The 9,083-nt window shown below is 49.8% G+C and overlaps 1 non-coding gene across 1 annotated transcript; it reads right to left on the bottom strand.

Annotated features, from left to right (window-relative positions):
* Positions 1 to 8,676: 8,676 nt before the first annotated feature.
* LOC129518139 (U6 spliceosomal RNA) lies at positions 8,677 to 8,783 on the bottom strand. Its single transcript, XR_008666127.1, has one exon. It is a non-coding gene; the product is annotated as a U6 spliceosomal RNA (small nuclear RNA).
* Between the last annotated feature and the right edge of the window lie 300 nt (positions 8,784 to 9,083).

Below are 9,083 nucleotides of genomic sequence, written 5' to 3'. Positions count from 1 at the left end.
TCTGTGGGACTCGATCCCTGGGCTCCAGGATCACACCCTGCACATGAAGGCAGGCTCTAAACTGCTGAGCCACCCAGCAATTCCCCTGTATCACACTCAATAGGCAGTGACAACGTCTCAGATAAAGGACATTTGGGTGTGCTGATGTAGTGCGCATAAATGTGAAAGTGATAGAGTAAGTTTAAAGGGGGGGGCATGTGGAACTGGGGTGAGCTAGCCAGGGACAGGCTTAGGGGCAGAGGGTTGCATGGAGTGAGACCTTGGCTGTACTCTTCCCTTTCCATTTATTTTCAGACAGAGCCTTTTCCTGGTTAGCTCTGCATCCAGTGAACTACACGCATCCTTTATGTTATTATTCTTATTGCTACCGTTTAATGTTTGAGTCCTACAGGCTTATTTTGGAAGGGGTAGAGTCCTGGAGCCATCGTGTTTATGGCATCCTGGTGTCGGTGGGCTCCAGAGGAGATACTGGCAGCGTCTTGGTCCGTTTGGAACATTTCCAGGGTCTTTGGGTGAAAGCCCAGAAGAATAAGATAAGATTATGGGATGAGACAATTACAAACAAATATCTCCAGCCTGGGGGGAAAGGTCATCACTGCAGCTCTCCATCCATCTCTCCTCATGACACCCATGTTGTTTGTGGGGTGTTGGCTGTTACGGGGGTGGGGGTGGTTACACTGGTGGCGATTGTACAAGATGTTCTGATGGGTTCGAGGAGGTAACTGATAAGGAACTGTGAAAATACAAACTTTGGAATTGGGCTTGTCTTGTTTGCAGGAAATGTGTCAGGAAGAGAATCACTTTCAGAATGTTCCCTTAGATGCCACGAAGAAACCTCCACATCCTAAAGAAGGCATGAACCTATGACCCGGAGGAACCAGAAACTTAATTCATGTGTCTGTGGCATGTTTGTGAATTTATTCTGTCGCCACTGGTGGCAACCTTCCTACCACCTCCCAGAGGCTGTGATCAACCTATGGGGGAGAATGAAGACAGAAAGTCATATGGTTCTCGTATTCTTAGGAAAAGTGCCCCAAGTCAGCCTAGTGAGCTGAGAGCCTTTGGTGAGATTCCATTGATTCCCATCCCAGGAGCAGGGTGAGGGTGTTCAGAGACCTTGATCCTTTGTCCTCTCAACTCTCCAGCTTTTTTTTTTTTTTAAAGATTTATTTATTTATTCATGATAGACATAGAGAGAGAGAGGGGCAGAGACACAGGCAGAAGGAGAAGCAAGCTCCATACAGGGAGCCCGACATGGGTCTCCAGGATCACATCCTGGGGCAAAGGCAGGCACTTGACTGCTGAGCCACCCGGGGATCCCCTCAACTCCCCAGCTTAAGAGGCTTGTGAAGATGGATTCTGAGAGACCTGAAAAAAAAAAAGCTATTATTCCTGGTGAGGCAGTGGAGTCTGGTGATCTTCGTCTCTAAGTTTCAGGGTAATATATATATCTTTTTAAGATTTTATTTTTTTATTTGAGAGAGAGAGAGAGAGAGAGAGAGAGAGAGCAACAGCTGGGGGCAGGGAGAGGGAGAAGCAGACTCCCCCCTGAGCAGAAAGCCAGATGTGGGGCTTGATCCCAGGACTCTGGGATCATGACCTGAACCAAAGGCAGCCACTTAGCTGACTGAGCCACCAGGTGCCCCAGTTTCAGGGTAATCTTGTTCTAATCTTTACCTCTTGGACCCCTAATCTCCTCATCTGTACAACAAAGGCCAATTATATCTTCCTCACAGCATTGTTTTCAGGATCAAGAGAGAATATGTGTATACCATATTCACCATTGTAACTGGCACATAGTAGGAGCTTGGAAATGGTAGTCTTCTTCCTCTTCCAAGACAGAATCATATTTGCAACAATGAGTGTCCTATGTTACAGACTCTAGGAGAGAGATTTTTCAAAACAGAGCTACTGTGTTTTTTGTGTGTGTGTGTTTTTTTTTTGTGAGCTCTATGCCCAATGTGGAGCTTGAACTCATGATCAAGAGTCGCATGCTCTACTGACTGAGCGAGCCAGGTACCTTAAAGCAGAGCCACTGTTGAGAAGAATGAGTCTTTGCTATGGGGTGTGGGTGGGGAGATGGGTTGAGGGGACCCCGTGGACTTTGGTGGCTTTGACCAGGCTGAGGAATGGAGGCCTCAAGAGGGAATTGTGTGTTCCTGCCACTGGGTGGCAGTGTTGGCAAACACACCACAACCCCACACGCTGCAGAGAGCCCCAAATCAGAAGAATTTTACCTCCAATTTAAATTATTTTTAGAATGGGAATGCTCTCCGAGATCACCTAATCCTGTGAGTCTACATCTCGGTAAATGGAGGCTGGGAGAGGTGAAGATCCTTCTCCAAGAGCACAGAGCAAGTCAGTGGCAGAGCTGGGTTCATCACTGTTCTAAAACTTCAGACTTGATTCATTTGGTTAACATCCATTCGTCATCTGCGCTTTCCCATCATATTCCTCATCTCAGGACTGGGGGTTGGAGGGAATTATGTGGGCTTGAGAGCCCTTGTTTTCAGTCTTAGCATCCCTGTATTCAGAGGTACCCAGAGTCTCAGAGATCTTAATTCTGTATTTTGTACCTCACTTACTGCTAATTCCTATCCAGTGAGAAACAATGAGAAAACCATTTTTTCCCCTCCTCTCCATGCAATAGTCTGGTATTTTCTTAAATCGGGGGTGAATGGGTGGCTTAGCTCTGGTTTACCTGCTCTTTTACAGGATTAGGACTCTGGTCTACCTGTCTGTGTGAAGGCTTGGCCTGCAGTACATCTGGCTTCGGCTCCATTAGGAGCTAGGTAAATGCTAATGGCCTGACCTTCTTCAGGTGATATTGAGAGATGATGAGTACAAGGCAACTCAAGCTGAGAAAGCTGAGGCTCAGAGAGGAATAGTAACTCACCCAGGTCACACAGGATTTCCAGATTCTGAGTTTCAGCTTTTTCTGGGCTGGCCCAGTAGGGTGAGGGAGGACTGAGATGGCTCACCCTTATGATCTGCGTCCTTGGCCAGGGGTTTTGTGCTGCCAGGGCAAGTCACTGAGCAGAACGTTCTTTACACAGACTCCTTCCCTCCTCCTACCTTGCCCCCTCCTCACTGCAGCTTCCTTTCCAGAGCAGTCACTTGCCGAATTGGTTGCTAGTGGAAATGTGGTTTTCAAATTTGGGAAATCTCCATTAAGTCCTTTTATTTAAGGAGGATGTCATTATCGCGCCTCCCTGAGGACTATTACGGTTCTATTAGGCAAGGCCGCAGACTTCCTAGGTACTGTCTGGGGTCTGATTCCTGGGCAGGAAAATGTGAGACAGGAAGAAGGGGAGGGGGGAGGAGAAAGAGTAGCGGGGATGGAGGAGAAGGAAGAGAGGCAGAGAAAGAATGGAAGAATAGGAGGGAACAAGAAAAAGGAGAGAAAGGAGCGTGGAGTGGAGAAGGGAGGCAGAGGGCACAGACCTTTAGCTCCGGGGGGGGGGGGGAGGAGGGCAGAGACCCCTGCCCCATGGCCACCTGCTAGTCCAGACCATTTAGGGTTAAACTAGAGGGAGATGCTAGTCCTTCCTTCCCCCTTCTGAGCAGGCCTTGGGGGAGTCCAGATGACACAGGCCTTAGTGCCCCCAGCTGCCAGTCCAGCCCCGGGCCTCTCTGAGGGACTGAGGAAGAGGGTGCCCAGGGTGTGTAGTTCTGGGAACTGGGTCTGGGCCGAGGGCTTTGGCTTTCCTGACCACTCCAGTGAACATACTGCTTTCCTATTCTCTGCCGCTCTCTCTAGAAGGTGAGTTGCAGGAGAACAGAGCCTTCTCTCTGCTTTCTGCTGTCTCCCAGGCAGCTCAAATCATGCCAGGCCCGTGGTAGATGCTCCGTTAGTGTTCGCAGAATGAATGATGAGCAGAGGACGAAGAAGCAGTTCCACGGCCTCCCCATCCTCTCCCTGGTCGAGTTAAACAGTCTATGGTTCGAATGGATCTTCTCTCTATTCTCAGCAAAACCTGGTGACCATTGATGGTTTCAGAGTATCCTCTGATACATGTGAGCGTGCACACACACACACACACACACACACACACACACACACACACACACACACACCCTGGATGGTTTAGGGAGGGTCAGGAACCGCCTGGCAAGCAGCTGACACTGGCTTGGCCAAATGAGAAAGAAAAAAAAAATATGCATCTCCTGGGACTGCCTGTTAGGGGGTTACCAGCCGCAGGCTGGAAGCGGTTTTTAACCTCCGGGCAGGAAGACTGCCGCTGGCTCTTCGGACAAACATCCTGGCTGGGAAATCCCCTGGCCTGCGGGGGTCCCTAGGGCCTGGCAGCTTCGATCAGTGCCATCCTGGCCTCTTCAGGCCTTCCCCTGGCTCTGGGCTGGAGGCCAGCAACTCCCCCCACCCCGCCCTCAGGGAGCCCCGGGTGAGCCTGAGCCCCTGGGGTGCCCCTCCCTTGAGCTCCTGTGCAGAAGTGATTAATGAGGCAGACGGGGCCTGTCTTCCCAGCTGTGTCAACACGCCCCTGCCCACCTCAGAGTGGCCCCACTAGCTGCGGGTATGGGAAACAGCCGGGGCCCAGGGCTGCGGGCTCCTCCACGCCTGTTGTCCCCCACCAGGGGCTCCCTTGGCGGGCCTGGGCCTCCTGCTGGGCCCTCAGAGTCTGATGGTGATGATGATGATGATGGTGATGATGACTTTATGGTGCTGACAGCACTTGCTATTTGCAGAGAGCATGGCCCTCCTGTTTCTCAGCTTCTTCCTGCGGCTTTGAGCCAGAGGGTTGGCTGTGGCTAGCTGTGGGTCACAGGGAGCAACCCGGCTGTAGTCGTGAGAGCTTATACCACCTCCTCTGCGAAGCCTTCCTTGGCCACCCCAGTAGGCACATCCCCATAGGCCAGTCACTGCCAGGTATTGTCACCGTGTGGGGAGCGCATCTGTTTCCCTCACAGCTTCCTCAGGGGAGGAGACTGTACTTCTCTGGGTCTTACTCATCTTTGTACCCGTGGCCCTCTTCCCCCCACGTTCGCCTTCTCACAGCAGCCTAGTACGACCCTTGGCACGTGCTATGATAAATACTTACTAAGTGAACAAATGACCTGTAGATCTGGAATGATCTGGAATTCCAGGGCTTTGGTCTGACTGTGGTTCTGCAGACTGATTCCCTTGTGTTCAAGCTGGCTCAGATCTGCCCATGACCACACATCCTGCCTCTGGTCCTAGCTTATCCTTGTGAGGCTCCTAGCGGTTACCACCCAAGGCTCCCTGATGAAGCCAACAGTGAATTTGTGAGGCCTGGAGTTTGGGGGGTCGGGGGCGGGGGAAGGAAGCCAGAAGCCATCACATGTTTAAAAAAAATTTTTAACTAAATTTTCTGTTTTGGAATAATTTTAGATTAATAAGAAAGTTGCAATGATAGCACAGAGTTCCCATGTGAACATCCTATAGAACCATGTTACTTTCATCAAAACTGAAATGTTAACCCTGGTGCCTTACCAACAATTAAACTCCGGTGTTTACTTGTCTTCCTCCGGTGTTTCCATTCGTGTCCTTTTTCTATACCAGGATCTAATTGTGGGCACCATGTTATATTTCCGGCAACATGATGTTGAAGGCAGTATTTTAATAATTTTTTTTAATTTTTATTTATTTATGATAGTCACACACACAGAGAGAGAGAGAGGCAGAGACACAGGCAGAGGGAGAAGCAGGCTCCATGCACCGGGAGCCCGATGTGGGATTCGATCCCGGGTCTCCAGGATCGCGCCCTGGGCCAAAGGCAGGCGCCAAACCGCTGCGCCACCCAGGGATCCTGAAGGCAGTATTTTAAAAATTCATGCAAGTTGGGCACCTGAGTGGCTCAGTGGTTGAGGGGCTGCCTTTGGCTCTGGTCATGATCCCAGGGTTCTGGGATCGAGTCCTCCATCGGTTTCCCTGCAGAAGAGCTCTGCTTCTCCCTTTGCCTATGTCTTTGCCTCTCTCTGTGTGTCTCTCATGAATAAATAAATAAAATCTTAAAAAAAAAATTCATGGGACACCTGGGTGGCTCAGCAGTTTAGTGCCTACCTTTGGCCCAGGGTGTGATCCTGGAGTCCCGGGATCGAGTCCCACATTGGGCTTCCTGCGGGGAGCCTGCTTCTCCCTCTGCCTGTGTCTCTGCCCCTCTCTCTGTGTGTCTCTCAAGAATAAACAAATAAAATCTTTTTTTAAAAATAAATAATATATTTAAAAAAATTCATGCAAATCTTGCCTTCTTCCTCATAATCTATCTGCGTTGATATGATGTGAGAACAAAGGTTCTCCCTGCCAAATATTCCAGTAAACGACTATCACCATGTTTGCACCTTGTGGCTTCCCAGGCTCTTCTACACTGTGCCGCATGCCTGTGGGAAGCAGAGTGCCACTCGGAGGGGACAGTCTCAGGTCATCTTCTGGGTTCACACTATTCAGATCTGTTGACTGCAAGTCTGCTTTGAGCAAGAAGTAGGAATTGTTGAGCCAGTATAGGACTGGGAACAGCATGGAAGGGGGAGGATGTATGTGTGTTTGGGGGGTTTTGGGGGGAGGTGAGCTCTCAGGGTACCAGCATGGGGTCTCCGGGGAGGCAGAGACACGATGCTTGGGCTTCCCTGATTCCTTGATCCTCAGCCGTTGCCTCTCTCTCTCTCCTATCTTTTCATAAGTGGATCTGTTTACTGCATCCCAGTTGGCCTTGGCTTTGCTTGCATTCCTGGTCAGCAGGTGGAATAATTAGAGTTCAGTTTTCAATTAAAATGTTACCGGATGTTCTGTTAATAGCAGAGGCGAGCATTCCGCCTGCTTGAAGGAAGACAGGATCTTCCTGTGCAGCTAAAGCTTTGGAGGCCCGAAGGGCTGGGGAGAAAGAAGCCGGAATGCAGGCCAGGCGATGGGTCAGTTAAGGTCCTACCCTTTGGCCCCCTCCACAGACCAGCTCCCCTTCTGGTGTGAAGGTCTCTAACCAACATCCGAGATGATGTCATTTTCTGTGCTTGGTAGGTCTGTCTTTGCTCCAAGCAGGGACAGGCTGGTGGGGCTGTGGGACGATGGGGAGGTAAAACATTTGGAGTTTGCTTTGGGGATTCTTTCTACTTTTAAAGGGATAGCCAGTGACTTCAGGGAGAGGCCTCCGCAGGCTGTGTGTGGTCAGGGGCTGGATGGGGTGGGAGGTGCAGAGGGAGGAGGGGCTGAGAATGGAGAGAAACCTCAGTGACCTCTCCCTCCTGCTGGGGACAGGGCGCCCTGCTGGGTGGGCCTCCTGCCAGAGGCCAAGGACACACCCTCAGGCCTCCACCCCAAGTCTCCCAGGGCCTGACCCTTGTTGGAAGGAAGGGCCTCCAGAAGGGCAGCACCAATTCGGCTGGCAGGAGAGGGCTGGGAGCAGGGATTCCCAGATCCCACAGACACTGGTGCATTAAAGGGGCAACTCTTCTCACCTCTGGGTGGAGGGAGCCACGATGTGTGTAGTGGAAGCAAGGGACACTGTTTTGGACAAGGACCCCATCTTAGTCCATTCAGGCTATTAGAACAAAAATACTATAGGCTGGGTGGCTTACAAATAACAAAAATTAATTTCACAGTTCTGGAGGCTGGGAGGTTCAAGATCGAGGAGCCAGCAGTTTTGACAGCTGGTAAGAGCCTACTTCCTTGTTCATAAATGTCCATCTGTGTCTTTTTGCCATATTCTTACATGGCAGAATGGGTGAAGGAGTTCTCTGGGATCTCATTTTATAAGGACATCAATCTCATTCCTGAGGGCTCTGACCTCATAACCTACTCATCTCCCAAAGGCCCTACCTCTACACACTATCAAACTGGGGATTAGGATGTTATCTTTTTCTATTTCTTTTTTTTTAAGATTTTATTTATTTATTTATTCATGAGAAACACACACAGAGAGAGAGAGAGAGAGAGAAAGGCAGAGACCCAGGCAGAGGGAGAAGCAGGCTCCATGCAGGGAGCCCAACGCGAGACTCGATCCCAGGTCTCCAGGATCACACCCTGGGCTGAAAGGCGGCACTAAACCTCTGAGCCACCCGGGCTGCCCTCTTTTTCTATTTATTATTTTTTAAAAAATTATTTATTTATTCATTCATGAGAGACACACAGAGAGAGGCAGAGACATAGGCAGAGGAAGAAGCAGGCTCCCTGCGGGGAGCCTGATTCAGAACTCGATCCCAGGACCCTGGGATCATGACCTGCACCAAAGGCAGACACTCAACCGCTGAGCCACCCAGGTCTCCCAGGGATTAGAATTTTAACAGGAATTTTTTTGGGGGATACAAATAGCAGATCTGCATGTGCTGTGGCAGGATGTAAAAGAAGCAGCATGATTAGAGATTGGGAGAAACATGGAATCTGGTCAAAGCATGCAAAGAGCAAGTGGTGGCAGAGGGAGTGATAAGACCAGCTCAACATTGCCCATGAAAGGCCCCGTATGCTAAAATAAAAATTTGGATTTTATTCTATTGGCAATGGGGAGTCATTGCAAGCTCTTAGGCAGAATATGGCACTTTTGATCTGTTTTTAGAAAGAAGAATGCTGGCGGCCATGGAGAGGAAGATGGAAGCTGGAAGTACCTGGAAGTAGAAAAGTAGTTGGGATATTTTGCAATAATCCAAGGGGAAAATGCTAAAGGCCTGAACCAAGACAGTCATGGTAGGGATGGAGAGCAAGGATTGGGGTTAGGAGATTTCTTCACGTATTTGCATGTCATCCTTGCACAGGGGCCATGCTAATCTTCTCTGTATCATTCCAATTTTAGTATATGTGCTGCCGAAGCGAGCATGGGGTTAGGGAGATTTCTGATAAGAGGCTAAACAACTCAATGACTAAGGAGATATGGAACATGAGGAAGAGGGAGGAGTTGAAATTGATTTCCAGGGTTCTAAACTGGACGATTGTGTGTAGTGGTCACAGACAGCAAACAGGAAAATATGAGAGGAGGGGCAGGTTGGGGAGCAGAGGATAGGCTCAGTTTAGGACTCATTGATTCTGAGCGAATGAAAGGTATTCAGATGAAATGACCAGATGAGACAGGATAGGCTCAAGTCTTAGTGAAGAGTTTAGGCTGGAGGTGCTCCAGTGC

The sequence above is a fragment of the Nyctereutes procyonoides genome, unplaced genomic scaffold (assembly GCF_905146905.1).
Source record: "Nyctereutes procyonoides isolate TBG_1078 unplaced genomic scaffold, NYPRO_anot_genome, whole genome shotgun sequence".
NCBI classification, from domain to species: domain Eukaryota; kingdom Metazoa; phylum Chordata; class Mammalia; order Carnivora; family Canidae; genus Nyctereutes; species Nyctereutes procyonoides.
Note: the sequence above shows the minus strand (reverse complement) of the source record. Positions and strands in the feature narration are given on the sequence as shown.